Source organism: Papio anubis, chromosome 14, assembly GCF_008728515.1.
Source record: "Papio anubis isolate 15944 chromosome 14, Panubis1.0, whole genome shotgun sequence".
Lineage (NCBI taxonomy): Eukaryota > Metazoa > Chordata > Mammalia > Primates > Cercopithecidae > Papio > Papio anubis.
Window position 1 is genome coordinate 4,860,804 of NC_044989.1, and position 26,228 is coordinate 4,887,031.

At 40.1% G+C, this 26,228-nt stretch overlaps 1 long non-coding RNA gene across 3 annotated transcripts in view; it reads right to left on the reverse strand.

Annotated features, from left to right (window-relative positions):
• Positions 1-25,251, reverse strand: part of LOC103881159 — a 51,795-nt gene extending 26,544 nt beyond the window's left edge. For all 3 annotated transcript variants that reach the window (XR_004178166.1, XR_004178167.1, XR_004178165.1), the window contains exons 1-5: positions 25,214-25,251; positions 23,825-24,727; positions 12,787-12,910; positions 6,915-7,078; positions 3,993-4,210 (exon numbers count right to left, since the gene is read on the reverse strand). This is a non-coding gene — a long non-coding RNA (uncharacterized LOC103881159). The remainder of the gene's footprint in view (positions 1-3,992; positions 4,211-6,914; positions 7,079-12,786; positions 12,911-23,824; positions 24,728-25,213) is intronic.
• Positions 25,252-26,228: the final 977 nt, after the last annotated feature.

Genomic DNA, 26,228 nt, shown 5'->3' on the forward strand with positions numbered 1-26,228 from the left:
CAGCTTGGATTGGTCGTATGTGTGGGAACAAGCAGTCAGTGCCATGAGCAGGTGAAGTCGATTCTGAAGCTACACGTATGTTTCTCGGTTATTTTCAAACTTTCATCCTAAGTATCACATACAGCCTTTTCCAAAAATGCAGATCTCTTAGTTTTTACCCAAGCCGAATCAGTCCTTCTAGAGAGAGCCCTGAGAAATTATATTACAGTAATTGTCATCACTGTAATTCTACTGACTAGGCAAGATTAGGAAACAGAGAAATTGAAGCCTTGCCTTGGGGTGTAATTATCCAAGGGAAAGTAGTAGAATGGTGGTTTCTAATCCTAACTGTGCAACAGAATTACCCAGGGAAGTTTAAAACTTCTGCTGCTTCCCAGCCACTCCAGAGATTAGGATTTAATTTGTCTGGGGTTGTTGGGAAGGCTGGACATCTGTAGATTTAAAGAGCGCCCAGGTGCTTCTGATATGCAGCCATGCTGGGAAGCGCTGATGTGGTCCTCCTGAGAAGGGGATTGACAACAGCACTCCAGGGAAATCAACAGTTTAAGCCGAAGCGTGTCATGTCACAACTGCAGCTTCTATGTTTATAAGTTTATCTTTCTCAGCAAACTGTGTCCTCCCGGAGACAAGGGCTCACGTCTGCTTTCCTTCTGTGCCCTCAGCACTTAACCAGCAGTGGGCATATGGTAATCCTACAGTAAATGTTGAGTGAGTGAATGTCCTAATTGGCTTACCTCATTAATAACTCGGTGATAATGTGTTGATTAATGCATTATCTTGTTCTGAGTAACATATTTGTGTTTCTATGGGACCATCTGCAGACAATGACTTAACCCAGAGAAATACGTCCCCTGCTGCGGCAGGCAGGTGGGGGAGACATTTTTTATTAATCCTTTCTCTTTCGTACAAAGTGTATTATGTAGGCAGCTTGTTTTTATTAAAGACAGTCTAGTGTCCTCGTGTATTTTATTTAAGTGTGCCTTAAATATCAACTTCCCAGCCGGAAGGTACAGGGCAGGGCTTTGGAATAATTATTTTAAAAGAGATATAAAGTGGATAGTATTTCTATATTTACAAGCAGTTAAAGACATGCAGTGCTGGATAAGGTAAAAACTTCTCAAATGTGAAAAAAATGACATTTTCCTCATAAGCACAAAATATTCCAGAATGACAAACATTAATTTATTCCAAAAGCATGTATTTCGTTCTCAGTCCACAGCTTGTTTGGAGAATGAGTACAGCAAATATTCGCGTGTGCTCCCCGCACCTGTGGTCTACTTGGTAAATAATGTGTATCTCAGTCTTCGCACTCATGACTAATGATGAAGGAATCCGTGCCTGTGTTCCCTCTGAACGCTTCTCCCATGTGTCTTACCTTTTCCTAGTTTGTTCTCTTGATTTTCTCAATGACAATTAAAACGGAATTCAATGAGGGAAAAGGGCTTCTTGCTTACTGCCATTGGTTCTGCTTTGATGACTTTAAAGTGAACAATCACCCGCTCTCCTCTGCGCTGGGAAGCCTGCATGTCCCGAGACCCGGGGAGGGAAGGGAACTTCTGTGTCTCTCCCCGCAGCCTCCTCCACTGGGGTGTGATGGAGGAAGGCCAGCTGGAGACGAGCAGTGTGGTTTGTATCAGTTATAGAGACCTTTCTGCATGTCTACCAGATCTGAGCCATCCACCAGTGGCAACCTTGCACCCCAGGGGACATTTGGCAACATCTGAGACATTTTGGGTTGCCATAACTTGGGGGAGAGGTTGGTGAGAAGGTGGTACTGGCATCCAGTAGTAAAAGTTAGAGATATTGAGAAGTATCCAACAATACACAGGGCAAACCCTAAAACAAATAGTCATTCATCCCCAGATGCCAACAGTGCCCAGATTGGGGAACTCTGACCAAGGACTACATTCATATCCATATCTGTCTCCAGGTGACTTCTTATGAGAAAGGACAGTGCCCTCAACAATACATGTGGTTACTTGTCCACATTTCCATTTACTGAACTCTAGTCAATTCCTAGAGGACAGGAGCAGCACTATGCCGTCTCTGTACCTCCCAATAACCTAGCACAAACCCTTAGGCTTAGATGCACAAGGAATGAAATGAAGTCAGCCAGCAGACACTCTGTCCTGAGCCCTCCCTCGCTGGCTCTTCCACGATATGTAAAATAGTTTGTTTTGTGTTGCACCTTGAAGGCCTCTGTAAAAGTGGGAATCACCCCTTGGAGGCGAAACACTGGAATCACCCTCCATCTCAGCGCCTGTGCCACAAGGCCACTGTGAGGCCCTCATGAGTTCATGTGGCCACCTTTTCAGAAAGCCTGCTGCTCTTAATTAGCGTTAGCTACTGTTACTACTACTGCTGCTACTGTTATTACTACTACCACCACTACTATCACTATTATCACTATTACTACTATCACTGCTACCACCACTACTGCTACTGCCGCTACTACTACCACCACTACTACTCCTACAACCACTACTATTCCTACTATTACTACCAACACCACTACTACTGCCACTACTATTAATACTACTACAACCACCACTACTACTACTATTCCTAATACCACTACTACCATTACTACCACTACAACCACTACTACTCTCATTACTATCAGCACTACTACTATTACTAACACCACGACTACCACCATTACTACCACATTACTACTATTACTACCACAACTACTACTATTAGTAGTACTGCTACTGCCACCACCAGTAGCACTACTACTACTGCCACTACTACCACTATTATTACTACCACTACCACCGCTACTACTACTATTACTACTACTATCACTACTATCACCACGACTACTATTACTACTAACACTAATATCACCACTACTACCACTATTAATACTACCATCACCACTACTATTACTATTACTGCTGCCATTACTAATATTACTACTATCACTACTACTACTATTATTACTACTGCCACTGCTACCATTACTGCTATGACTACCACTCCTACTACTACTATTGCTACCACTACTACTACTATTACTACTACTGCCTCCCCCGTTTCCTACTACTACTATTACTATTTAATCATAATTCATAATGGGGAAAAGGATGTCTAACTCATTGGTTTATGCCAAAAAGGAAATCTCATTTTTTTCTTTATTTTTTCCCAATATTTTCCCAACCATTCTCCACCCCGTCCTTGGTAACCACCTTTCTACTCTCTACTATAAGTCCCACTTTTAAATATATTCCACATACAAGTGAGATCATGCAGTATTTGTCCATCTGTACTAGGCTTATTACACCTCCATAATGTCTTCCAGGTTCATCCGTGTTGCTGCAAATAGCAGTTTTTCCCATCTTCTGAAGGCTGAGTAGTGTTTTATTGTGGCATATGCCATATTTATTGATAAATCCATTCATTTGTTGATAGACACTTGGGTTGATTCCATATCTTGATATTGTGACTAGTGCTGCATTGAACATGGGAGTGCAGGTCTCTCTTTGACATACTGATTGCCTTTGGATATATATCCCCAGTAGTGGGATTGCTGGATCATGAAATTTGATTTCTAATGCAATAGTTCTAAAACAGGGTGTGATTTTGCCTGTCTCCTTAGGAAAATGTAGTAATGTCTGGAGATTTTTGGTTTTCTTTTTGATTACCAACAATGGTGGTTGCTACTGGCACCTATTGGGTAGAGGCCAGAGGTGCTGACTGGCACCCAACACCACACAGGACAGCCCCCAACAGAGAATTATGCAACTCCGAATGTCCCTGGTGTTGAGGCTGAGAATCATGGAAGTAGGCCAATGCGTGGTCCATTGCTGGGGAGCGACGGGCAGCTCTGCCCTCGTCTGCTAACACTGGCCTGTCACAACCATCTCACACCTGGAGCACAACTCTGCCTCCTGCCTTGAGCTCACTTTCAGGAAACAAGGCAATGAAAATCAATTTGATGCCATCAGGCTGCTTTCATGGACAGGCTCTTGCCACCTGGGACTTCTTACCTTGTCTCTGTTTTCCTCCTCCGGAGACCAGCTGGGCCCCGGGAGCTGGCCACGTTGGCGCCAGGAGCCTGCTGGGCCCAAGCCCCTGGAGCCAGCTGGGGCACATGGCTGCCTGCATGTCAGCTGTCTGGGAAATCCTGCGATTCGGTCACACGGGGGCTAGGAGCGGAGCACCCAGGCCCTACCCTCGCCCCTCACTCCTCACAGGGTGCTGAGGGCTGCCTCGAAGGAAAAATGAAATAAAATAAATGAGTAACAATAAATAAATCCCGAATGTGTCATCATGGGGCATCAGATGTGCCTTCTTCGAGACACCTCCCAGGGTAGGACCCATTGCTATGGTGAACAGTCCCGGGGAGCAGGGGAGCATGCTGAGGAGTTTCAGGGGAGGGTGGCATCACCCGTCAGCCTCTAGAAACCTCTCTCCTGAGCTTCAAAGGAGATCTCGCCCTCAGAGGAAATGCAGGAGGAGGATGTCCTTCCCCTTTATAGATGAGGATATTAGCAACAAGAGCTAACGCTCACTACATGCTGGGTCCAGCTCTAGAAGGTGTTGTATGTGGGAACTGATTTCACTCTCATTACTGATCCTAAAGGAATTGTAAGGTGTGGTCAACACTCCACAAACGCATGGGATGAATTGAATTCTTGAGTTGGTTTCTCTTGACAGTTACCTGGGTTTAAGGCCAATGGAGACATTTGGGGGAAATGTGCGAGGATGAGGTTCATTGAGACTCCTTTTAGAACCCAGCTGATAAATAATATTCTCAGTGTAAATCTGGGCTCCAGACTTTTACGCATGTCACTTTATACACAGCCTGGTCTAAGCACTGGCTTATTGTGACCATTTGGGTGATACCAGGTGAAATTAGTGAAAAGTCAAAAATACGGAATTTTTAGACGAATAGGCACTTTCTTTCAAAGGTTGTTAAGAAGCTGATTTTGCACTGCTTTTGCTGACTTTGATGAGGTGAAAGCACTGTAATTAGCCCAGCAAAATAAACACTCATGTTATTTCATGTATATATACTTTTTAAATCTTTGAAGATAATTTTATAGAGAAGACAAATAACTTCTCCTATTTATTTATTTTGAGATGTCACTTTCCTAATTTGTGAAATCTAAATTTGTGAGAGTTAGAAAGAAAGCCAACTACCTAAGTTAGGCCTCCAAACCACTGTGCGTCCCTTTCAGGGCCCTGCCCATCTCTTTCTCGTTCCTTGGTTGAGAACACGAACTTCAGGACTTGCCTCATATTAGGGCCTGTTCTTTGTTTCCCAGAAAGAAAAGGCTCTCAACACAGAGTCCCATGTACACCAGGCTGCCAACAAACATGAATTGAATGAAGGAGTGGATGGTTGGATGGAAATGATTTAAGAAATCCTAACTAGGGAATTTCACTGGAAACTTACGAAATTCAATTTATGTGAAGTCTATGAATTGTCCATTTTTGTGTCTGCATATTCAATGCCGTAGCTAATTTCCTGCTAAACAGTAGAAATTCAGTAAGTGTTCATGTTGAAAGAATGAAATTTGGAGCTGGGCATGGTGGCTCACGCCTGTAATCCTAGCACTTTGGGATGCTGAGGCCGGCGGATCACGAGGTCAAGAGATTGAGACCATCATGGCTAACACGGTGAAACCCCATCTCTGCTAAAACTTCAAAAAATTAGCCAGGCGTGGTGGTGGGCATCCGTAGTCCCAGCTACTCGGGAGGCTGAGGCAGGAGAATGGCGTGAACACGGGAGCTGGAGCTTGCAGTGAGCTGAGATCGCACCACTGTACTCAGCCTGGGCGACTGAGCAAGACTCTGTCTCAAAAAAAGAAAAAAAAAAAAAGGCCAGGTGTGGTGGCTTACATCTGTAATGCTAGCACTTTGGGAGGCCAAGGCGGGTGGATCATGAGGTCAGGAGTTCAAGACCAGCCTGACCAATATGGTTAAACCCCGTGTCTATTAAAAATACAAAAATTAGCCAGGCGCAGTGGCAGGTGCCTGTAATCTCAGCTACTCGGGAGGCTGAGGCAGGATAATCGCTTGAACTTGGGAAGCAGAGGTTGCAGTGAGTCGAGATCAGACCATTGCACTCAAGCCTGGGTCCTGGGTGACAAAGTGAGACTCTGTCTCAAAAAAAAAAAAAAAAAAGAAAAGAAAAAGAAATTTGAGTGCTCTTTCATCCTCAAATAAATCTAGTAAAATAGAAATAAGATTAAGTCATGAGCATAATCATGAGAAGGCGGTCATTCTAATAACAGTGTCTTGACAAGTAGATGCTACATGTAGTGTAATATTTTGATTTAAAAAGTCCCTCTCAAAGTTTCCGAAGTGAGATAACGTACAACGATCCATGTTTTTAGCTACCTTGATAAGTTTAGTGCATCCAGAGCTCCTTTCTTACTGGTTAACCGCCGAGTTTCAAATGCTAAGAAATTCTTGATTTTCTAACACAAATATTCAGTATAATTGCTGGTTGTTTGGGAGAAGAAAAATTTAGAATTCAGGAAGAAATAGAGAATGAAATGTTCTAATCAATCGAAAAAGGATTCTATAGACTTCGACGTTGTCTGGTTTACAAAGCAGTCTGCTAATCTCTCACGTGAAATGAATCCTAAGTTGTAGCATTAAAATAGTGATACTTAGATATAAAATTAGAAATGCAATTACAGTCAGAGGGCTTTAAAGAATCATAGAACCCACGTAGGATGACAGCACAATCGGGTGTGGGGAATGAAGTGTGCTGAATCCATCCATTTTGGTGCTAAAGCAGCAGCAGGAAGGAGCGCAGGGAAAGTGCTTAGAGGACAAATTAAGCTTCTAGCAACTGCAGCCGGATTGCATCAGTTAGCATCAATTAGGCTGCCAGGCACAGGACCGAGGCCACTGAGAAGGCTGCTGTAGTAATGAGAGAAGGACATTTTGCGCACCTGCAAAAGATGAAGTCTGTGAACTTGAGTTCATCACCGTAAGAGAAGATGCTGTGAGGGATGAGAGAAGATGAAAAGCATCCTAGGCTCCTGGAAAATCTGGAGTCCAGGGCCTGGTGTCCGGCATGAGGCCACTGTGCAATCTTGCCTCTCTGTGCTCGCATCTGTAAATCGGGACATAGAGGTACATCATCACTTAGGGTACGGCTGTCTTCTTATAAACCAGTCTGAGTCTGTGGTACCACATTAAAAATCACATATTGCAGAAACCAGGGCAGCCACTAGCCCCTGGGACATAGTGTGAATATAGCAATGGATGGTTTATTTTTCTATACCTGCCCCTGTGCATTGCTGGAGGACAGGGTCACTATCTTCTTGATATTAATAGTGACAAAATTGACAACACATCAAATTTCTCTGAACAGTAATCTACTATCTACTGCACATTCAAAATCTGAGAAACTCCTCATGAATTATATCATTGAACCTTTACTTGTGCTTTATGAAAGTGCACAAGCAGGTTAACAGTAGGAGAATTCACCAGGTCACTTCCTTACCCGAGTTCCATGCTTTGTCTTCTCATTAACTCCTGTTGACCTGGACCCAGAAAGTCAAGATTTTATGTTTTTTCTAGAGTTAAAATGTTTGTCAGTTATATAATTTATAAAACGTAGCCTAGAAAGGTAAATAACTACCCCTCAGTCATATAACTAAAACGGGATAGATTTATATTTTAAATACTTTTCTCATCTGTTTCCAAACCCCACACTCTTTTCACATCTCTACTGTTTAATAAATGATCATGTAATAGAAAATATGGGAGTGTATGAAAAGGGAACTAAAGAAGAGGACATTTGAAGAAAGAAAATTGAAGAGAATTATCTTCCACAAGGGAATGTATTTTTAAAAAATATTATCTAAGTCCTAATTTTTTAGACAACATATGAAACAAACAAACAAAACCACCTACGAAGTGCAATGAACATGTGATGTTCTCTCCTGGACTTTGCATACAGAGCACATATTTTAAAGAGGTGGAAAGAACATTGGCCAAGACCCAGCCTTCCGTCTCTCTTCCCTTCCTCTCTCCCTCTTTCCTCTATTACTTCCCTCATTCATAAATTAACTCATTCATTCTTCAATGTGTACAGTTTTTTCAGATCTTGTCAGCTTATCTGGAGAATAAACTGTATGAAGGGAAGCAGTAAACAATGAGTTTGGACAGGCAGATCTGAGTTCAAAAATCATGCATTCAGGTAGGTGAGCAAACACAAGGCAATGAAGCTAAATTAATTACTATAGTAGATTCCTATGTTCGTGGCAGGTTTAAGGAAGACTTCTGGAAGGCAGGAATGAGCTGAGATATGACACAGGGTTAAGAATTGCCAAACTGAGGACACATTATCCACTAGAATACTCAAAGGAGAAATTGGTGATTTCCACTTTATTCCATTAAAACAAACTCTTCCCAGAGGAAGGAACTTGATCATCTTCACTTTATTCCATGAGGACAATGAGATTAGGGACCTCACCTGACTAATCGTCACTGACTTCCACTCATCTAGCCCAGCTTGTGATAGAGAGTAGTCTCTTAATACTTAAATATTGAGTCAAGGAATATTTTTCCTTGTCTGTTTTCAGAAACTCTTATCTCAAAAGATCACATGCTTAGGATCGTTGGTATTGAGATCACAAGGAAGGGGAAAATGGAAATAAATTGAGATGTCATAGACACAAAAGTCAAACTGCATCTTCTCATTAATTACCCCCAATACTATGAGCATCCTGAGGCTGAGGTTAATGATCAGGGAGGGTTACATCACCAAAGTCACCTTTTCAGTAAGAAATCAAGCTCAATACTATGAGTATTCTGAGGCTGAGGTTAATTATCAGGGAAAGTTGCGTCACCAAAGTCACCTTTTCAGTAAGAAACCAAGCTGGAGCTTGAGACTTGAGCTCTGTGATTCTAAAACCCTTGCCCTGGACCATGTATAAGATGCAAGTCTGCAAATGTTTCCTCAGGCTAAGCATTGGAATACATAACTAGGCATGGTACCAATTTGGAAATTAACTTGAAGAGCAACAGAAGCACTTGCTTTATGAAAGTGCACAAGTAGGTTAGCAGTAGGAGAATTCACAAGGTCACTTCCTTACCCGAGTTCCATGCTTTGTCTTCTCATTAACTCCTGTTGACCTGGACCCAGAAAGTCAAGATTTTATGTTTTTTCTAGGACCAAGCTCCAGCCTCATCAATCATTTAGTGTGCTCCTAATGTTCTCTCAGGGTTTGACTCACACGTCGGCTGTATTCTTGTTGAGGACAGAGCAGATTCAGCCGCCTGGTGCTTCTTCTCCAGTGCAAGGGAAGAAGACATCATTGTGGCTAAATAATTTGAACTTTGCAGTGTCTTGCAGGATAAGGAAGATGGCAGAAACCATAGTAATACTAGATCGGGCAAGCGAAACTTCAAGTCTGGTGAGACAGGGCAGCCTAGGATAATGATTAGTGATGGGGACTAGAGGCAGTTCTTAATTTGAATTACTATTTTGTCACTAACTACTAGTTAGACATGATGCAAGTTATTTATCTTCCCTCAGTGTGATGTCATTTTTTTTTTTGTAATTGATGAAATGGTGATAATAATGGTGATACAGATCTTCTATCATAGAATTGTGTCAGCATTAAATGAGATAATCCATAGATGGTTCCTTAGTACTGAAGGAAGGTTTGTTATCGTCTTTGACTAAGTAAACCAGCATGCATTGTAATAAATGTTTTTGCATGTTACATTAATTATTAGTAAATAATAACATCCTGATCTAATAATAATTAAGCTTTTACAAGCAGGTATAACAACAACAGTAACAGCTTCCCTTTCCTTCCCCGATGCCCAGTAGGGATTTTGTCTCTAAATATTGACCAGGCTCAACAGATACTGTGAACATGGTCAGTCCTGTTGGCCTCACCGACATTTCTTGAACTCATCTTTCAAAGCACAAGAAGGCAAGGAAATGCTGAATCCAGAGGAAGACCATGTTGACCATGCGCAGGTCAGCTCAGCACCATCTGCAGGAGGCCTCATTGTTTTCTGTTTAGATCTTATTTCTTTTTTTCTTTTCATTCTTTGTGATACTTTTTATTTGTTTATTATTATTATTTGGGTTTTTTGGGGGTTTTTTGTGGTTTTTTTTTTTTGACGGAGTTTCACTCTGTCGCCAGGCTGGAGTGCAGTGGTACAACCTCGGTGCACTGCAACCACCACCTCCCAGGTTCAAGCGATTCTCCTGCCTCAGTCTCCTGAGTAGCTGGGATTACAGGCATGTGCCACCACGCCTAACTAACTTTTGTATTTTTAGTACAGATGAAGTTTCACCATGTTGGCCAGGATAGTCTTGATCTCTTGACCTCGTGATCCACCTGCCTTGGCCTTTCAAAGTGCTGGGATTACAGGCATGAGCCACTGAGCCTGGCCTATTTGTTTTACATATTACTGCACTGGCCAGAACATCTGGAAAACACTGAATAGCTGTAATAGCCAACATCCTTTCTTGCATTCCATGATTAGGCAGGATGCTATTTAAGATAAATTTGGAAAGAATGTATTTCCCCTTTTCTAATTTCTTATACATATTTTATTTTATTATTTATTTTTGTAGTAATTTCGACTCTTATTTCAGATTCAGGGGGTCCATGTGCAGGTTTGTTACCTGGTTATATTGCATGAAAATGAAGTTTGGGGTGTGACTGATCTCATCACCCAGATACTGAGCAATAGTTTTCAACCCTTGCTCAGGGTTGTCGTCCCTGAGCCCTTTGTCCACCTTTATGTGTCCTATGTCTACTGGGTCCACCTTTATGTCCACGAGTACCCAAAGTTTAGCCCCCGATTATTGGTGACAGTATGTGATATTTGGTTTTCTGTTCCTGCATTAATTTGGTTAGCTTAATTCTTCCAGCTCCATCCATCTTGCTGCAAAGAACTCGATTTCATTCCTTTTTATGGCTCTGTGGATTATATTTTTAATTCTTTTCTTGAATTTGACTTTGAATGCATATTAGAAACTTATATTCTCTTTATTCTTTCTTTCTGGATATTTCTGTCTCAATACTCTGTGATTTTTCAGAGATGCCTACCACCAAATTAATGTTTCATGAAATAGTATGTGTGGGCTTTAAGAGCTTGGATGAGACTATGAACTTTGATATGAAAATGAGGGTTATATATTCATGACCTTCTAGAGGAGAGAACTCCTAATTCCATCACCAACACGGTACCTGGTACATAGCAAATACTCAAATAAATGTTTGTTGAACTGACAAGGTAATCATCAGATGGCTGTTTTGATTTGCACATGGCAAAAGAGAACTGAGAATTAGCACGGAGACCTAAGAGAGATGATCCATCTCCATCATCCTCACTGTGCTTGTTGGTGTTTACTGTATTATATTAAGTCAATTTGTTATTTAGATGGTTGCTTCTGGAAAAAAATTTATGAGGAAAGAAGACTTTACTCCCTGTTTAATAGACAAAAAATAGGCCATTGAGGACACAGACCAATTTTCCAAGGTCAAATGTGGACATTTTTACCAGGGCTCTACTTTTCACTCTGTGGGATTTTTTAAAAATCTTGATTTTTAATATCAAAGTGAATAGCATTTCAAGCCAATTTTTTTTTTTTGCTCAGATGTGACATTCTCATACTATAAAAGAAAAAATTCTTAAAAGAACAGATAAATTTAGCCCATGAAATGGAATTACCAACTGATTCCAAACCTGTATCTCTCCTTGACTGACTCTTAGATGGTAGGAAGTCACCTTGTGAGCCCCTATCTATAGAAATATTCAAAGACAATGGTTACCAGGAGGCTTGCATCAGAGAGTCATTTGGGGCCTTTATGGATTATTGTAACAAAAAAACCTTTTTGCCCTAAAGTAGTCATAGAATTATTATTAGATTGCTGGAATTGAAAGGACTTTTAGAATTGTGTAGTCCAGTCTTCTTATTTTTTGGATAAATCAGTCAAAACCCAGGAAGACTAATTATATTACCAGAGATCTCACAGCTACTTAGTGAAAGAACGGGAAGGAGATACCAAGCTTCTGGCTGAGCCATCTTTAATACAGCACAACGTCTTCAGAAAAATACACCCTAGTGTTACAGGTGACCTCCCCGTGACTTTGGGGATGCCCTTACAAAAAGCAAGCCATGTGGTAATACCAAATATGTCCTTCTGTTGATTTTCTAGCTTTTCTCCCTTAACTTCACCCTATTATTGAGGGACTATCTAAAGTTGGAAACAATTTTCTGTAACTAGTGATTTATAAAAATAGAACAGAATGATATCCTCAATCTCTCTCTCTCAACAGAAAATATTTCCTGAAGTTGGAAAATGATTTTTAAAAATTGTTGAAGCCCCTTAATTATAGTTTTCATAAAAAATCACTCTAAGTTTGAAAGAGGATGAAGAACACTCATGCACACATGCACAACACAGACACACATACACACACACACATATCCTAAGAAACTAGAATGTGCCTAAAGATTTGGCTGAAAGTATTGAATTTGTGAGAATAAAAGTTATGTTATAATCATATAATAGAAAAGATACATAATAAAAAAGATTTAAATTTTACATTATCACATTAATGTGATTATTGTACAGATAGGATAAAACAGTGCAATATAATACATTTGATAATTTCAAACACTCAGAAAGAACAACAATTAAATTACATATTGGCATAAAATAAGATACTAAAATTTGCATTTATATAACATATTTGGGATTATAACACTTCTTTCATAAACATTAACTTATTGTATACCTTTAAGAATTTGGGGGTTAGGTACAAAGATGTTAATATTACCTTTCCAGATGATTGGCAGCTCAGCGAGATTGGCTTGGCCCAAATCATATAGCAAGTCAGTGGTGAGGCTTCAGATCATCTAGAATTTCATCCACAGCATTCTTACCCCAGATCGGAGTGGTTCCTGGAGGATAAGGAAGTACCAATGAGGAAGACTTACGTTGCAGAAATGATGACACATAAAAATGTTGAAAAAAAAAGGAATGCATGATTTTGAAAGCTGAAGATTAATGACATGTAATAATTAGTGACATGGAACTGGTCTTATTTTGTTCACAAACTTTTGACTTGATAAAGGGAAAACAAAATCCAAAATCAACCTAGGCTGACTACATATCAGGAAGTCCATTTGATGTTGAAAAACTAAAAATGATTAAAAAACAGACTTTACTTTTCTGGTGCTCACAAATGAGAAACTGATTTATAGCCAAAAAAAAAAAACCAAAAACAAAAAAGAAACTTGGAATATGAGTTCTAATAAGAAATAGTTTAAATACAATACACCTTCAGTTAAAAAGGAATATGAGGTCAATATTAAATATTAAAAGAACAATGTAAAAATATTTGTATGCCAAAAAAATTATAATTATCTTTCAAATCTGATTTTTAAAGAAAACAGGGAAGTTATTCTAAAACAAAGAGTTAATTTTATGTAAATCTAAATTAAACAATCATTTGAATGTTGGACTTGTAAATTATACAGAAAATTTACAATTACGGGTCAGGTCAAGTAGTTTCTGATTTAAGAAAAAAAATCCTTAGTTTATGTAATATCAGATTTTCCTCATACAGCTATCAGACAACTACAGCTAATGCACATAAGCACACACATGCATATATACATACACTGATACATAGTTATATCTATCAGAAAGATATAAGAAAATTATCAGGTTTCACATCAAGTAAATTGCTTTCCAATTTTATTAAATATTGGAGGCAAGAAGGTTTTTAAAAATTATTTATAAAATAGTTCATGTTTATTGTAGAAATATAAATGCTATAATCTAGAATAATTTAAAAATAAACTTATTTTTCTGCATATTTATAGCCATTTAAAAATGAAAACTGGACTCATAAAGCTTTTTGGAATTCAGGTTAATATTTTTATATTATCATGAATTAGAAATTCTTTTGAGAACATAATTTTAATAATTTATAAAGCGAAAGCGTATACCCAATAGTGTTGCTAACAATGGTTTCCTAACCTTAACAGAGAGGAGAACACTAATGGAGTGGTGTGAGAAAGGGTCTTGGCAAACGTGGATAGAAGGAAGCCTGTGTGAGAAGTCGGGTGCGGGGCTGTCGGTGTGGGAGCAGAATGTAGACACCCAGGAGAGATCAAGCGGAGGACAGATGAAGATGAAGTGGTTCCACTGTGCAGGCTGCTGGACCCTGAACGTGGCTGGGAACCCTGTAGATTGTGAAGCAGAAACTCTGAATCCCAGAGCTGACAGGTTAATTGTTAATCACATAGGTTAAAAAAAAAATACATCGTATATATTTCACTTCCTTAACTACTTCCTTAACTTCCTTAATCTTTAACAATCTTTAATCTAAATCTCTGACTTTTGTCTTCACTTTGGCTTTTTGTTTTTTTTTTTTTTGGTGGTGGTGGTGGTGGTGGTGTTGTTTTCGACATGGAATCTTGCTCTGTCACCCAGGCTGGAGTTCAGTGGCGTGATCTCAGCTCACTGCAGCCTTTGCCTCCCAGATTCAAGCGATCCTCCTGCCTCAGGCTCCTGAGTAGCTGGGATTACAGGTGCCGGCCACTATGGCCGGCTAAGTTTTTTTTTTCTTTTGTATTTTTAGCAGAGATGGGATTTCACCATGTTGGCCAGGCTGGTCTCAAACTCCTGACCTCAGTGGACCCACCCACCTCGGCCTCCCAAAGTGCTGGGACTACAGGCGTGAGCTACCACACCCGGCCTTGTCTTCACTTCTTTTATATAAATTCTTATTGCATGTCCCTGAGAAGTTACCTAACATCCCTGAATCTGTTCCCTCATCCATATAATGGATTTCATGATTATGAATGCAAGTATTTTAATATATGTATAATACCTATACAACTATATGCTATAGCTAGTTTAGTATATAACATTCAATTTAAAATAAATTTTCTTCAATTACAGTAAGTATAGCATTTTGCCTTCTGTGTTTTACAAATAATCTGATAATTAATTGATCTCAATAACTGATATCAATAATAATTTTAGTTTGTTAGGTAAAGGTATAATTTGACGGCTTCACTACGCCTTTCTTTAACCCATCTTAAAACCAGAGGGCCATACTTCATTATTCACAGGGCCTGTTGCCAGAAGAATAAAAATATGTCTGATAATTATTGCTTTTACAGAGTCCGTGCCTGAGTGGCTAGCACTCAATGAGTGAATATCCTCAACACTCAGTAGTTTGCAAAAACCCTTGCATGATAGATGAATGGCTTTTATGTAGAGATGGGATGATGCATAAGGAACAGAAATCTATTATAGATTTTCTATTAAAATTAGCAAGTAAAATAAGTCATGGTTATTCCAAGCTCTTAGGTAAGAGAGGAGCAAATGTATTACTGGTGACTTTTTGAAGGACTCCCCCTCCTGTGGTTCATGCTCATTCTAAATTGCCTGAGAGTAAGCTGGAGACGGCACTGCACAATAATCCCATATGTAATGTGCTGATAATTAAATCCCTCTGACAATTACATCATGCATTAGCAGGCTCACCCCGATCCATTACTCATGATCACTGTCTTGGACAAAACAAAATGGGCACACGAGGGACCATTCGTACAGCAGATGCTCCTATGGAAGAAGGTAGCCAAATTCTGTTTATGTAATGTGATCCAGGCAAGGCTAAAGCAAGGGCTCCCTTCACCCTCCCCAGTGAGCACCAAGTTCATGGAGATAATGACACCCAATCTCTGCCACCTGCCTGGCCTGGTCTCATTGCCAGTCTAAAAAAGTACATGGTAAAGGTCAACCAGCATGGATGGCACCAGCATATTCCAGAGGGACTTCTGGTGACTTTGAGAGAAGCAGCAATGCTCTCATATTAAGCCTCACAGAACAAGGTTCTCCATTTAGAAAGAGCCAAACTATTTTTTAATTGCTAGGTTGAAATGTTACTCTTTATTTGATCACATAAAGATCATTCTGAAGTGACAAAAGATAAACTGTTACATAATTACAATATTAAATTATAAGTACTTCCAAAATAGACTGTTTGTATGTGTACACACACTCACACACACACACACAGTGTTGAAGTTTCACATGTCTATGTATTTAACACAAGAAGTTAAGATATTCCTCAAAATTTTTGCAGACAACATGCATAACAATTTAATATTTACCAGATATATCCAAAGCTGCTAATATTGTAATTAATAAGAATTCAAATAACCAACATTGTCAATTATACAAAATGTTTTCTTCTTGCAATAGACTTTTAACATAAAAAAGAAAATAACAAGAGATGATCAGATATTCATATTAAAAATTAACAAAAAGCAAGCTAATTTTTAAAAGTCAAGTTTATCCTGGAGTCATTAACCTTCTGTTTGGATCTACATATTCAGTATATCCACTGCTATTTTGGGATAAACATCAGAGTAATGACTTTGAAATTTTTCTAAGGAGTGCTGACACCCTACCAGTATGCACTTACAGGATCAAACAAGGTATTCTGTACTTAAAATATCAAACCATGGTCTATTCTGATTGGTTGTATATCTACTTCACTGATACTCCAATATTTTGACTATTATTTCTGCTTCCAAGCTACAATAAACATGCAATAATTTACTCATGTTTATTATAATCTATTAGCTCAGCAAGTGATGTAAATTCATATTTTATAAATTATTTCTAAGACGAACATAAAATACGAAGAGCTTAAACCAATGAGAGAAGTCATCAAACTGTGGGAGGGGAGGTGGGGAATTGCTGGAACAGCTTCTTCCCATGGGCCTTGTACATATGTGCATGGGCAGCCATCTGTGTCTGCAGACCTGCTCCCTGGGAAGCTTTTGCTCTGGTTTGACTCCTGGAGACTGAGCAGGTCCCCTATCTGAGTGAAGCCAGGAGAACATATTAATTATGCACTTGGCTATGTGGGGGTCATACTAGCCTGATTTCAAAACCTGGCCCTACGATTTTCTAATCTCTGATCTAGGCTCATTCTTTACCCTCCCTGCACCATGCCTGCTTCTTTTTCCATTACTCGAGACTGTAAGGCTCTGCTGCTGTAATAAACAAACCTCATAATCCTGGTGACTTAACACAATAAATGTTCATTTCTTACTCTCCTAACCTCCAAAGTGGGTCAGAATACCCCAAGAGCACCTGCCTTCTGCATGGTAACATTGAGATCCAGGCTGCCTCCATCAAAAGATGCCACTGCACGGCTGGTCACGGTGGCTCATGTCTGTAATCCCAGAACTCTGGGATGCTGAGGCGGGCGGATCACCTGAGGTCAGGAGTTCGATACCAGCCTGGCCAACATGGTAAAACCTCATCTCTATTAAAAATACAAAAAAATTAGCCAGGCGTGGTGGCAGGCGCCTGTAATCCCAGCTACTTGGGAGGCTGAGGCAGGAGAATTGCTTGAACTCGGGAGGCAGAGGTTGCAGTGAGCTGAGATCGCGCCACTGTACTCCAGTGTGGGCAACAACAGCAAGACTCCATCTAAGAAAAAAAAAAAAGATACCACTGCACATCATGTGAGAATTTTGCACTTGTTCTTAATTGCCTGTGCTTGGAAATGACGCACAGCTTCTCTCCTCAATTGGCTATAACTATTCCAATGGCTACAAAGAAACTCTGAGAGAAGCTGGTTGGTCGGTTCACACGTGCAGGAAATACAGAAGAACCAAACATCAAGAGTATGAGTAATCTCCACACAATAATTCATAGAGGAAAAGTTAAAAAAAGTAATATTTTCCAAAGCTGTTGGTATACTACTTGACAGTAAGTATGCAAGAAATGATCATTTTTATTATGCTGTGTTTTATTTCCATTATTAATTTATGATTCAGTTACATAGGAGACTCCTTTATCGATCCCATCCCTCCATTGCCTATGATGATTTTATTGCCTTTCCAGGATCCTCTTCGGCCGGCTAGGGCCACGAGAAGATCAGGCTGTCTTCCCCAGATGCCTTCTCGGGAGATGGCTGTACATTTAACAGGCTACCTTTCCTGCTGGCCAACCAGACCTAGCCAAATAGTAAAATACGCAATGTTTTCTACCTCCCTTTTAGTTCAAACTTCTGACATTCACAGGTATTCTGGTGATCTGCTTTTATTCCAAATGTCCCAGGATTTGCCACTTGTGATAGCCTCCTGGCTTGCCTGCTTCATCCCATCTCCTCCACAGAAATCCAACCCGAACTCCAAATATGGCTTCCCACAGGGCTGAGAAGCAGAGCGCTAATAAAAATTTGGAGAAGCCTGAGGCAAAACAGATGAAATTTAATTTTAAACTAGGGAAAGAGAATCCCTGTCAAATGCTATATGAGGAAGGTTGTATTGAGTTTCAGAAGGCGGTCTAGGTGACACGTGATCCAATGCATTACGAGAGAAGAGTGGGAAGAAGGGAAGTAGAGAAGACCCGAATCTCGAAGTCTCTGTACTGTGTGATTTTAACCTATGTCCTAGCCCCTGCTGGCCTTAAGACTGACTTAACCTCTACTCTAATAGTTTCTCATCAGACATTTGATCAATTTTATGTCTGGTCCAATTTTATGTCTGGTCCTACAAGCATGCCCAGTTGCTTAGAGCAAATAATTCTTCCTTCTTCACCTTGGAGGCCAAAAGAAAGCCCCGAGAAGCATGAGTCAATCATGTGCTCTCTTAATGCCTTCTTTTAAAAGCTATATATATTTAGGATTCATTTGCTTGTTTGCCAATTGTGTTAGTAGTTTTTCACAGTGATATAAAGAAATACCCGAGACTGGGTAATTTATAAAAGAGAGACGTTCAATTGACTCACAGTTCTACATGGCTGGGGAGACCTCAGGAAACTTACAATCATGGCGGAAGGGAAAGTAGGCATCTTCTTCACATGGTGGCAGGAGATAGTGAGAGCAAAGGGGGAAGAATCCCCGTTTAAATTATCCCTTGAAAGGGTTTCACTCTGTCACCCCGGCTGGAGTGCAGTGATCCTTTGAGGCTCTCTACAGCCTCAAACTCTCGGGTTCAAGTGATCCTCAGCCTCCCAGTAGTCTTTGCAGACAGCCTGATGGAGTCTCATGGCACAAGAAGATTAATTAAACAATGTCTTCTAATTTTAATAAATTTCTACAATCCAAAACAAAAAAGAATCCTTTATAAAACCACCAGATATTGTGAGAACTCACTCACTTAATCATGAGAAAAGTATGGGAAAAACTGCCCAGATGATCGAATCACCTGTCTCCCTCCACACATGGGGATTACAATTCGAGGTGAGATTTGGGTGGGGACACAGAGCCAAACCATATCGCCAGTTCTTACTATTTTCTCATTCAGTAAGACTCAGTATTCGGTATCAGTCTCTGGAATCTAAGGGTTAGAACCATCTGCTCATGAAAGCCATCAGGGAACAATGCAAAAGATGTGGTGCATTTCAAAGGTGAAGTGAGAACCATGTTGTTTTAATGTGCTTTGCCTCTGTGTGTATCAGAGCAACACTAGTGTTCACTAAGCAGTCTGCCTGTGCTGGCCACCATGCTAAGCACTTTAATTGCATCATCTCATTCACTGTACAACACAAATCTATGACACAAGTGTTATTTTATCCTCATTATACAGCTAAAGAAATAGAAGATGAGAATATTTTGTGAGCTTATCAAAGTCACACAGATGCAGAACTAAAAGTTTCTACTGTATGTGCTCTCGGATTGCTGCAGTTCAGACAGCAAATCCTTGGCTTGTGAATAATTCTCAGTTCATTGCAGAATACAAGCAAGGTACAGCCTGCTCTTTCTTTCATTAAATAAAAAGTGTGTGTGTCATAATAGGAAGCTGCTCACGGAAGGGATGAAGGCACATTTGTATGTCTCATCAATCTCTCCCCTATTAATTCACTCAGAGCTTTGAATGAAGCAATGAATGGATTCTCTCAGGCCCTCAGTGACTAATTCAGAGTCAGTGCCTGGCAACCAAGGTGTCTTTAAATACTTTTAGAAGGAGGAAAACAGACAAACAAGAAAACCTGACTGAATAACTGATTGATTTATCACCACAGTAACTAGTCTTAGTAATTCTTCTCAGGTAAACTGGTTTATTCAAGCATTCCCCTTGATTTTGATTGACCTCTGAAAAAATAATTGAGATGCTTTTCTGGGTTGGGAGATGGAAAGGTGACAAAGTACTGTAGTACTCAACCCCTTTCAGCTCAAGGAGTACCCTAAGTGAAGCGGATAAAGATCCTTCCAAGCAGCCTGTCATCATCTTGGACAAAGGCAACGTCTTGCGCATAGGACACTTCCCATCAGCTCTCCCCAAAATGGAACCTTTTCTTTTTTCAGAAATTTAGTCCGTAAGTTTTGAGGTGATACTAATCAACCTCCTGTGAGAACTTTGCAGCTCTATCTCCTCTATTTGGGTTCCCGAATGGAGAGGACTAGGAGAGCCTGACCCCATTCCCTCTTCCCTTATTTAGTTCCAAAGTCTGCTCCATAAGTACTAAGACGATGCATTCCAATCTTATATGAAGGTTGAGTGTGAATGCAACCTGAGGATGCCTGAATACTGGTTGAAGTGCCCTTTCACTACAGAAGGTAAGACACAAAACAACACTTACACTGATTAGAGAAAGAAATAGAAGCCCAAAGACACCATGAACCAGGAGGGTCCAAGAGAAGACACTCATTGCTTCATAAACCTGTGAACAGACATTCAAAACCTCCCGTCTTCCAAGCAGGCCGCAATCTACTAGCCCTACCGGGTAATTAACAATCCTGGGCTTGGGATGCTAACGGCCCCCGTCTTCAGGGAGGGGCTGACTGGTTGGAGCACATTTTTGCCCATCTGCTGTCTAGCACTAGCTCTGAGTGAATTAATGGGGGAGATTGATGAGACATACAAATGACTGCCAGTATTTTTAATATGACAAGAAGGCATATGGGTAAGGACACAGAGGATATTCCTGTACTCATTTAGATAGGAAATAAAGCCAATATACAATCCACTCAAAAACTCTGAGTCTGCATACTATTAAGTAAGATCTCAAGTCACAGAAAAACTACTATAGTCATAAGTTTCAGTCATTTGGCATGTTTGGGAAAACGAGAATTCCACAGAAGTGATTTTTAGAAACTGCTGCATGCCCTTTTCTTAGAAGTGGCTCCGCACCCACCCAGCTGCAGGGACACCAGGCTCTCCTAAGACTCAAGCACACTTCCTCTGCACTCCACCGCATATTTTATCAGGCCAATTCCTCAAGTCTCTGATCTTAAGATCCCAGATTACATGTCAATTCCTCAGATTAAACATTACTAAGACTGAAATCCATACTGCTTTTGTCTATGTATTCGCCATTTTAAAATGTCCCCTGTATCAACTGAATTGCTTATCTAGTGGTCTAATACTTGATTTTTCCAGCCAAGTGTAAACCCGGAGAGCAGAGTCTAAGACTCATTTACTCTTGCTATGATTTGAACGTTGGTGTCCCTCCCAAATTCCAATGCTGGAACCTTATCCCCAGTGTAATGGTCTTAACAAGTGGAGCCTTTAGGAGGTGATTAGGTCATAAGGGCTCTGTCCCCATGAATGGATGAGTGTCTTTTTGCAAGAGACTTGGGGAGCCTATTTATCCCTTCCCTGCCTGAGGACACAGCAGGCATCACTCATGAGGAACAGACCATCTCAAGACACCGATTCTGCTCGTGCCTTGTCTTGGACTTGCAGGTTTAATAACTGTGAGCAGTACCTTCCTCCCCTCCCCTCCCCTCCCCTCCTCTCCCCTTCCCTTGCCTCATTCCATTGAGACAGGGTCTGGCTACGTCATGGGGGCTAGAGTGCAGGGGAGCGATCTTGGCCCACTGCAACCTCCACTGCCTGGGTTCAAGTGATTCTCCCACATCAGCCTCCCAAAAGCTGAAACTGCATGCACACACCACTACAGGGGCTAATTTTTTTGTAGAGATAGGGTTTCACCATATTGCCCAGGCTGGTCTTGAACTCCTGGATTCAAGCGATTTGCCTGTCTCAGACTCCCAAAGTCCTGGGATTATAGATGTGAGCCACCACGCCAAGCCAATTTCTATTGTTTATAAGTTACCTAACGGTATTATGTGATGGTGGTCTCAAAGGACTAAGACAATCCCACATTTCCAATGGGTGGCAAATTGCTCTGATGAATATTTGCTGACTGTTGCCTAAGTATGCCCTTGACCATTTTTCTTCGAGACTTAACTGATTCCCATGTGCCCCATCTTGCCCTCTGCTTCCAATACATCTTCCAGATTAAAGCCAATGTGGTCCTGCTAAAACAAATCTTATAATAACATTACTGATTCTACTAATGCCTCTGGTAATTGATGGAAATGTAACAAAACACCCTAAACTGAGTGGTCTACACCAAGAGCAGTTTGGGCAGGGTGTAATCGAATACACTCAGGATTCCCTTCCCTGGGTAGCTCCCAATTCTGTCAATGTAAATTGGCCAAGTCTCGCAACTCCTTTGTATATACTTCATTTTCTCCTGGGTCACACTTTTTTCCTGTTTCTCTGGGAAATGCTTGGACTTGAATCTGGTAATAGGTTTAAAACTACAGTTCCCAGACTGTGCATCAACCTGCCCCAGGGTACCACAATACCTTTACAAGGGTTCTACAGGATATTTTAAGGAAAATACAGAGATAGTCAATGTTTGTCAGACTCCATGGGAACGACTCGCTTGGTGTATGTCCAGTTTCAGCATGAGATCATGCTGCAGCCTCCCATGGTGTCCCGTGTTTCTAGATTGAGATTTTAGGTGTGCACGTGCCATTAGCAAATATTTGTGGTTGCTTAAGAATGAAATACAATTATTTTTTCTTTTGGTTTATGTGTAGTATTCTTTTAAGTAATAACAAAATAAAAAGAAATAAATGAATAAATCAATAAATATTGAGGGGTAAACTTCATGAACAGAATTATTGGGTATTTCATTTGGCCCGGGGCACTGCAAAACATTAGAGATGCTAAGGTAGCCATCAGTTGAGGAAATCTGGAAATTTCTGGACTAGAAGCGATGAGATTTGGTGAAAGAAGGCCCAAAGAATGATCCTAAGACTCTCCTCAGGTGATTACTTCAGAGAATGCTATTCCAGCTTTCTCAGGCAAGGGCTGGCTAATGTTCTCAGACAGGAGAAAAGGCTGTTTCTGTGGGCAGAAGAGGCTCAGCAGAATGTTTGAGGTCCTCAGTTCATAGGGACCTTCCCACCTGCTCCCATCCTTAGCTGCACTGATCCAATTTTCATGGCAATCTGGCCACCCACTAGATTAGACTTCAGGTTCAGCTTATAGAAATCTCAGTCCTGTAGCTAGAGATCAGATTGCTTTTAGGGCAATCTCATAGCTTTCTGGTACATTTTGGACCTAGAATTGAGATTTTTAAATCCATGCAATTTTACCTGTTTTTTTTTTTTTCCTCCAAGATCTCTAGGATGTTTGCAAGCAGCCAATTAATTCCATTCTACTTATTTTTGGTGAAATTCACTATGATGGAGTTGGTTTCCAAAGGCACATGTTGACAGGTTCTCACAGGTGAAAATTTAATCAAGAGCTTTGTCACTGCTTGGGAAGGGCCCTCAGTGCCTCCTGTGCCCCTGCAACATGGTCACTGATGCCCTTTAACCTCATCAGAGTATCCAAAGAATTCATTTCACTTTCTTATCCTTAAAGTTATGTTGCCCTAGAGCTACTCTTAGTATCACCAACTATATTAATGGAAGCAGAATAGAATTATAAAATATTCTGCATTAATAAATTAGATCATAAAAATTGTGGTAAAAACTGAAAAGTAAAGTTCTAATAAGGAAAATGTGAAAAACAAAACAAGTCACTCACCAGCTCAGGAGAATGTGAATGAGTTGGAGCTTGGGGGAAGCTCAGAGCTGGACCTGCCCAGACGCGGGAGTAGAACCTGAAGGGTCAGACATGGTCGTCTGTGGGAATTTGTTGGGTGTCACCAACTATCACCTGCCTCTGGGTTTACGGCAAAGCTTCTGGTGATCAGCCGGGATTGCTACAGAGTCAATAGTCGAAAAGAACAGGGCACGCAGAGCAGAAAAGAAAAATGAAAAGCCTTCTGTCTCATTGTCTGTCACTGCCTGCCATGAATGATGACCTTCAGAGTGTGATGCAGATACTTCACTTCCATCTCCCAACCTAGCACAACTTAGTGGCCCAAAAGGACAACCACAACCCAGAAATACAGAAAGAAGAGGATTCCAGGGACTTCAGTTTCCAGTTAGTCAATTTGCCAATGGAGCCATCAGGTTGCACACGCACCCATTTGTCACCGTTATCTGCTAACTCCTCTGTGGGCATCTTTCAGCACTGCTCTCTCTGATCCTATTTAACTACTCATAGCTTTGAAAAAGAAACCGATTTCTCAGTTTCCTCTGGGCTTCTTTATCTACCACCCCCTAGTTGCCATATATTGCTTTTGGAACTCATTGACCTCAATATCAGTAACTCTTCTCCATAAAAACCTTCCGAAGCTCTCGAATAAAGGTTAAACACTGCTCCTCCTCCATCTGTAGCACCGTGTTTTTTCTGTCACGGTGTTTTCCTCACTATCTTAAAGGTGTCTAATTCTTTGTTTACCCAGCTATATATAAACTCCTTTCGACTAAGGATTCTAGTTAATATAGTGTAAATACCTAGTGTAAATCTTGGCCTATAATAAATCCTAAACTAATTTTTCTTGTTGGAATAGAAAGAAAAAGGGGAAGAAAGAACGAAGGACTGGAGGAAAAGTAGAGGAGGAAGGAAAGAAGAAAAGGAGAAAATCAATTAGAAAGGGCTGACTTTGAGAATCTACTATTTTCCATACCTCTCTCCTGGTGCTTATCCTTTATAGGTCAATGAACCCTCAGGGCCCATCCAAGGTAACGCTTTGTCTTCTACCCTCTGGCATTCACTATTTACGTCACTGTAGGTAATTACTTTTTCCAGCTGGAACCAATCTTTTGACCCCATGATTATAAGGAAAAAAATCTTAAGTTTAGTTTCTTTTAATAATTGCTATTTTTATAGTTTTAGATGGTACAAGTGCAGATGTGTGACATGTATATATTGTGTAGAGGTGAGGTCTGGGCTGTTAGTGTACCCACTACACAAATAGTAAACATTGTACCCAGTAGGTAATTTTTCAAACTTCACCCCCTCCCCACCCTCCCACCTTTTGTAGTCAGCAAGGTCTGCTCTCCCCCTCCCTACGTCCATGTGTACCTGTTGTTCAGCTCCCACTTATGAGTGGGAATATGCAGTATTTGACTTTCTGAGTTATTTCACTTAGCATAATAGCCTCCAGATCCATCCAGGGTGCTGCAAAATACATGATTTCATTGTTTTTAATGGCTGAGTAGCATTCCATATATTCTATGTATATACGTGTATATATACATATATACATCTATATAGTACATGCATACACTATATATACTATACTTGACATATATGATATAGACATATATACTACATATAGTATGTATGTAGTATATACATATACTGTATATACTAACTCCTCAATGGGCCTCATATATATGTATGTATATGTAGATATACTGTATAGATATGTATATGTATATACATGTACTATACATCCACAGTATATGTATATACTACATACATGTATATATAATATGTATATACACAGTATAGGTATATATGTATATAGTCTATATACACAGTATATGTATATACTACATACATACATAGTATAATGTATATGTGTAATTTATATATGTATAATACAGTATATATGTACTGTGTATATACATACATGTAGTATATCATAAATGCTATATATATGGCAGTACTTATATAGGTAATGTGTACGTATGTGTTTGTGTATGTGTGTGTGTAGTATACCATAATACTTTTATAGTATATATATATGTGGTGTATATATATACACACACTATATATAGTATAGTATTATGGTGTATATGCAACACTACACACATGAATGAAATACACACACACACACACACACACATTTTCTTTATCTAATTCTCCATTGATGGACACTTAGGTTAATTCCATATCTTACTATTGCAAATAGTGCTGTGATAAACATATGAGTGGAGGTATCTTTTTGATATAATGACTTATTTCCCACTGGGTATATGCCTAGTAGTGGGATTGCTGAATAGAATGGTAGTTCTCTTTTCAGCTCTTTGAGAAATTTTCATAGGGTTTTTCATAAAAATTATACTAATTTACATTTCCAGCAACAGTGTAT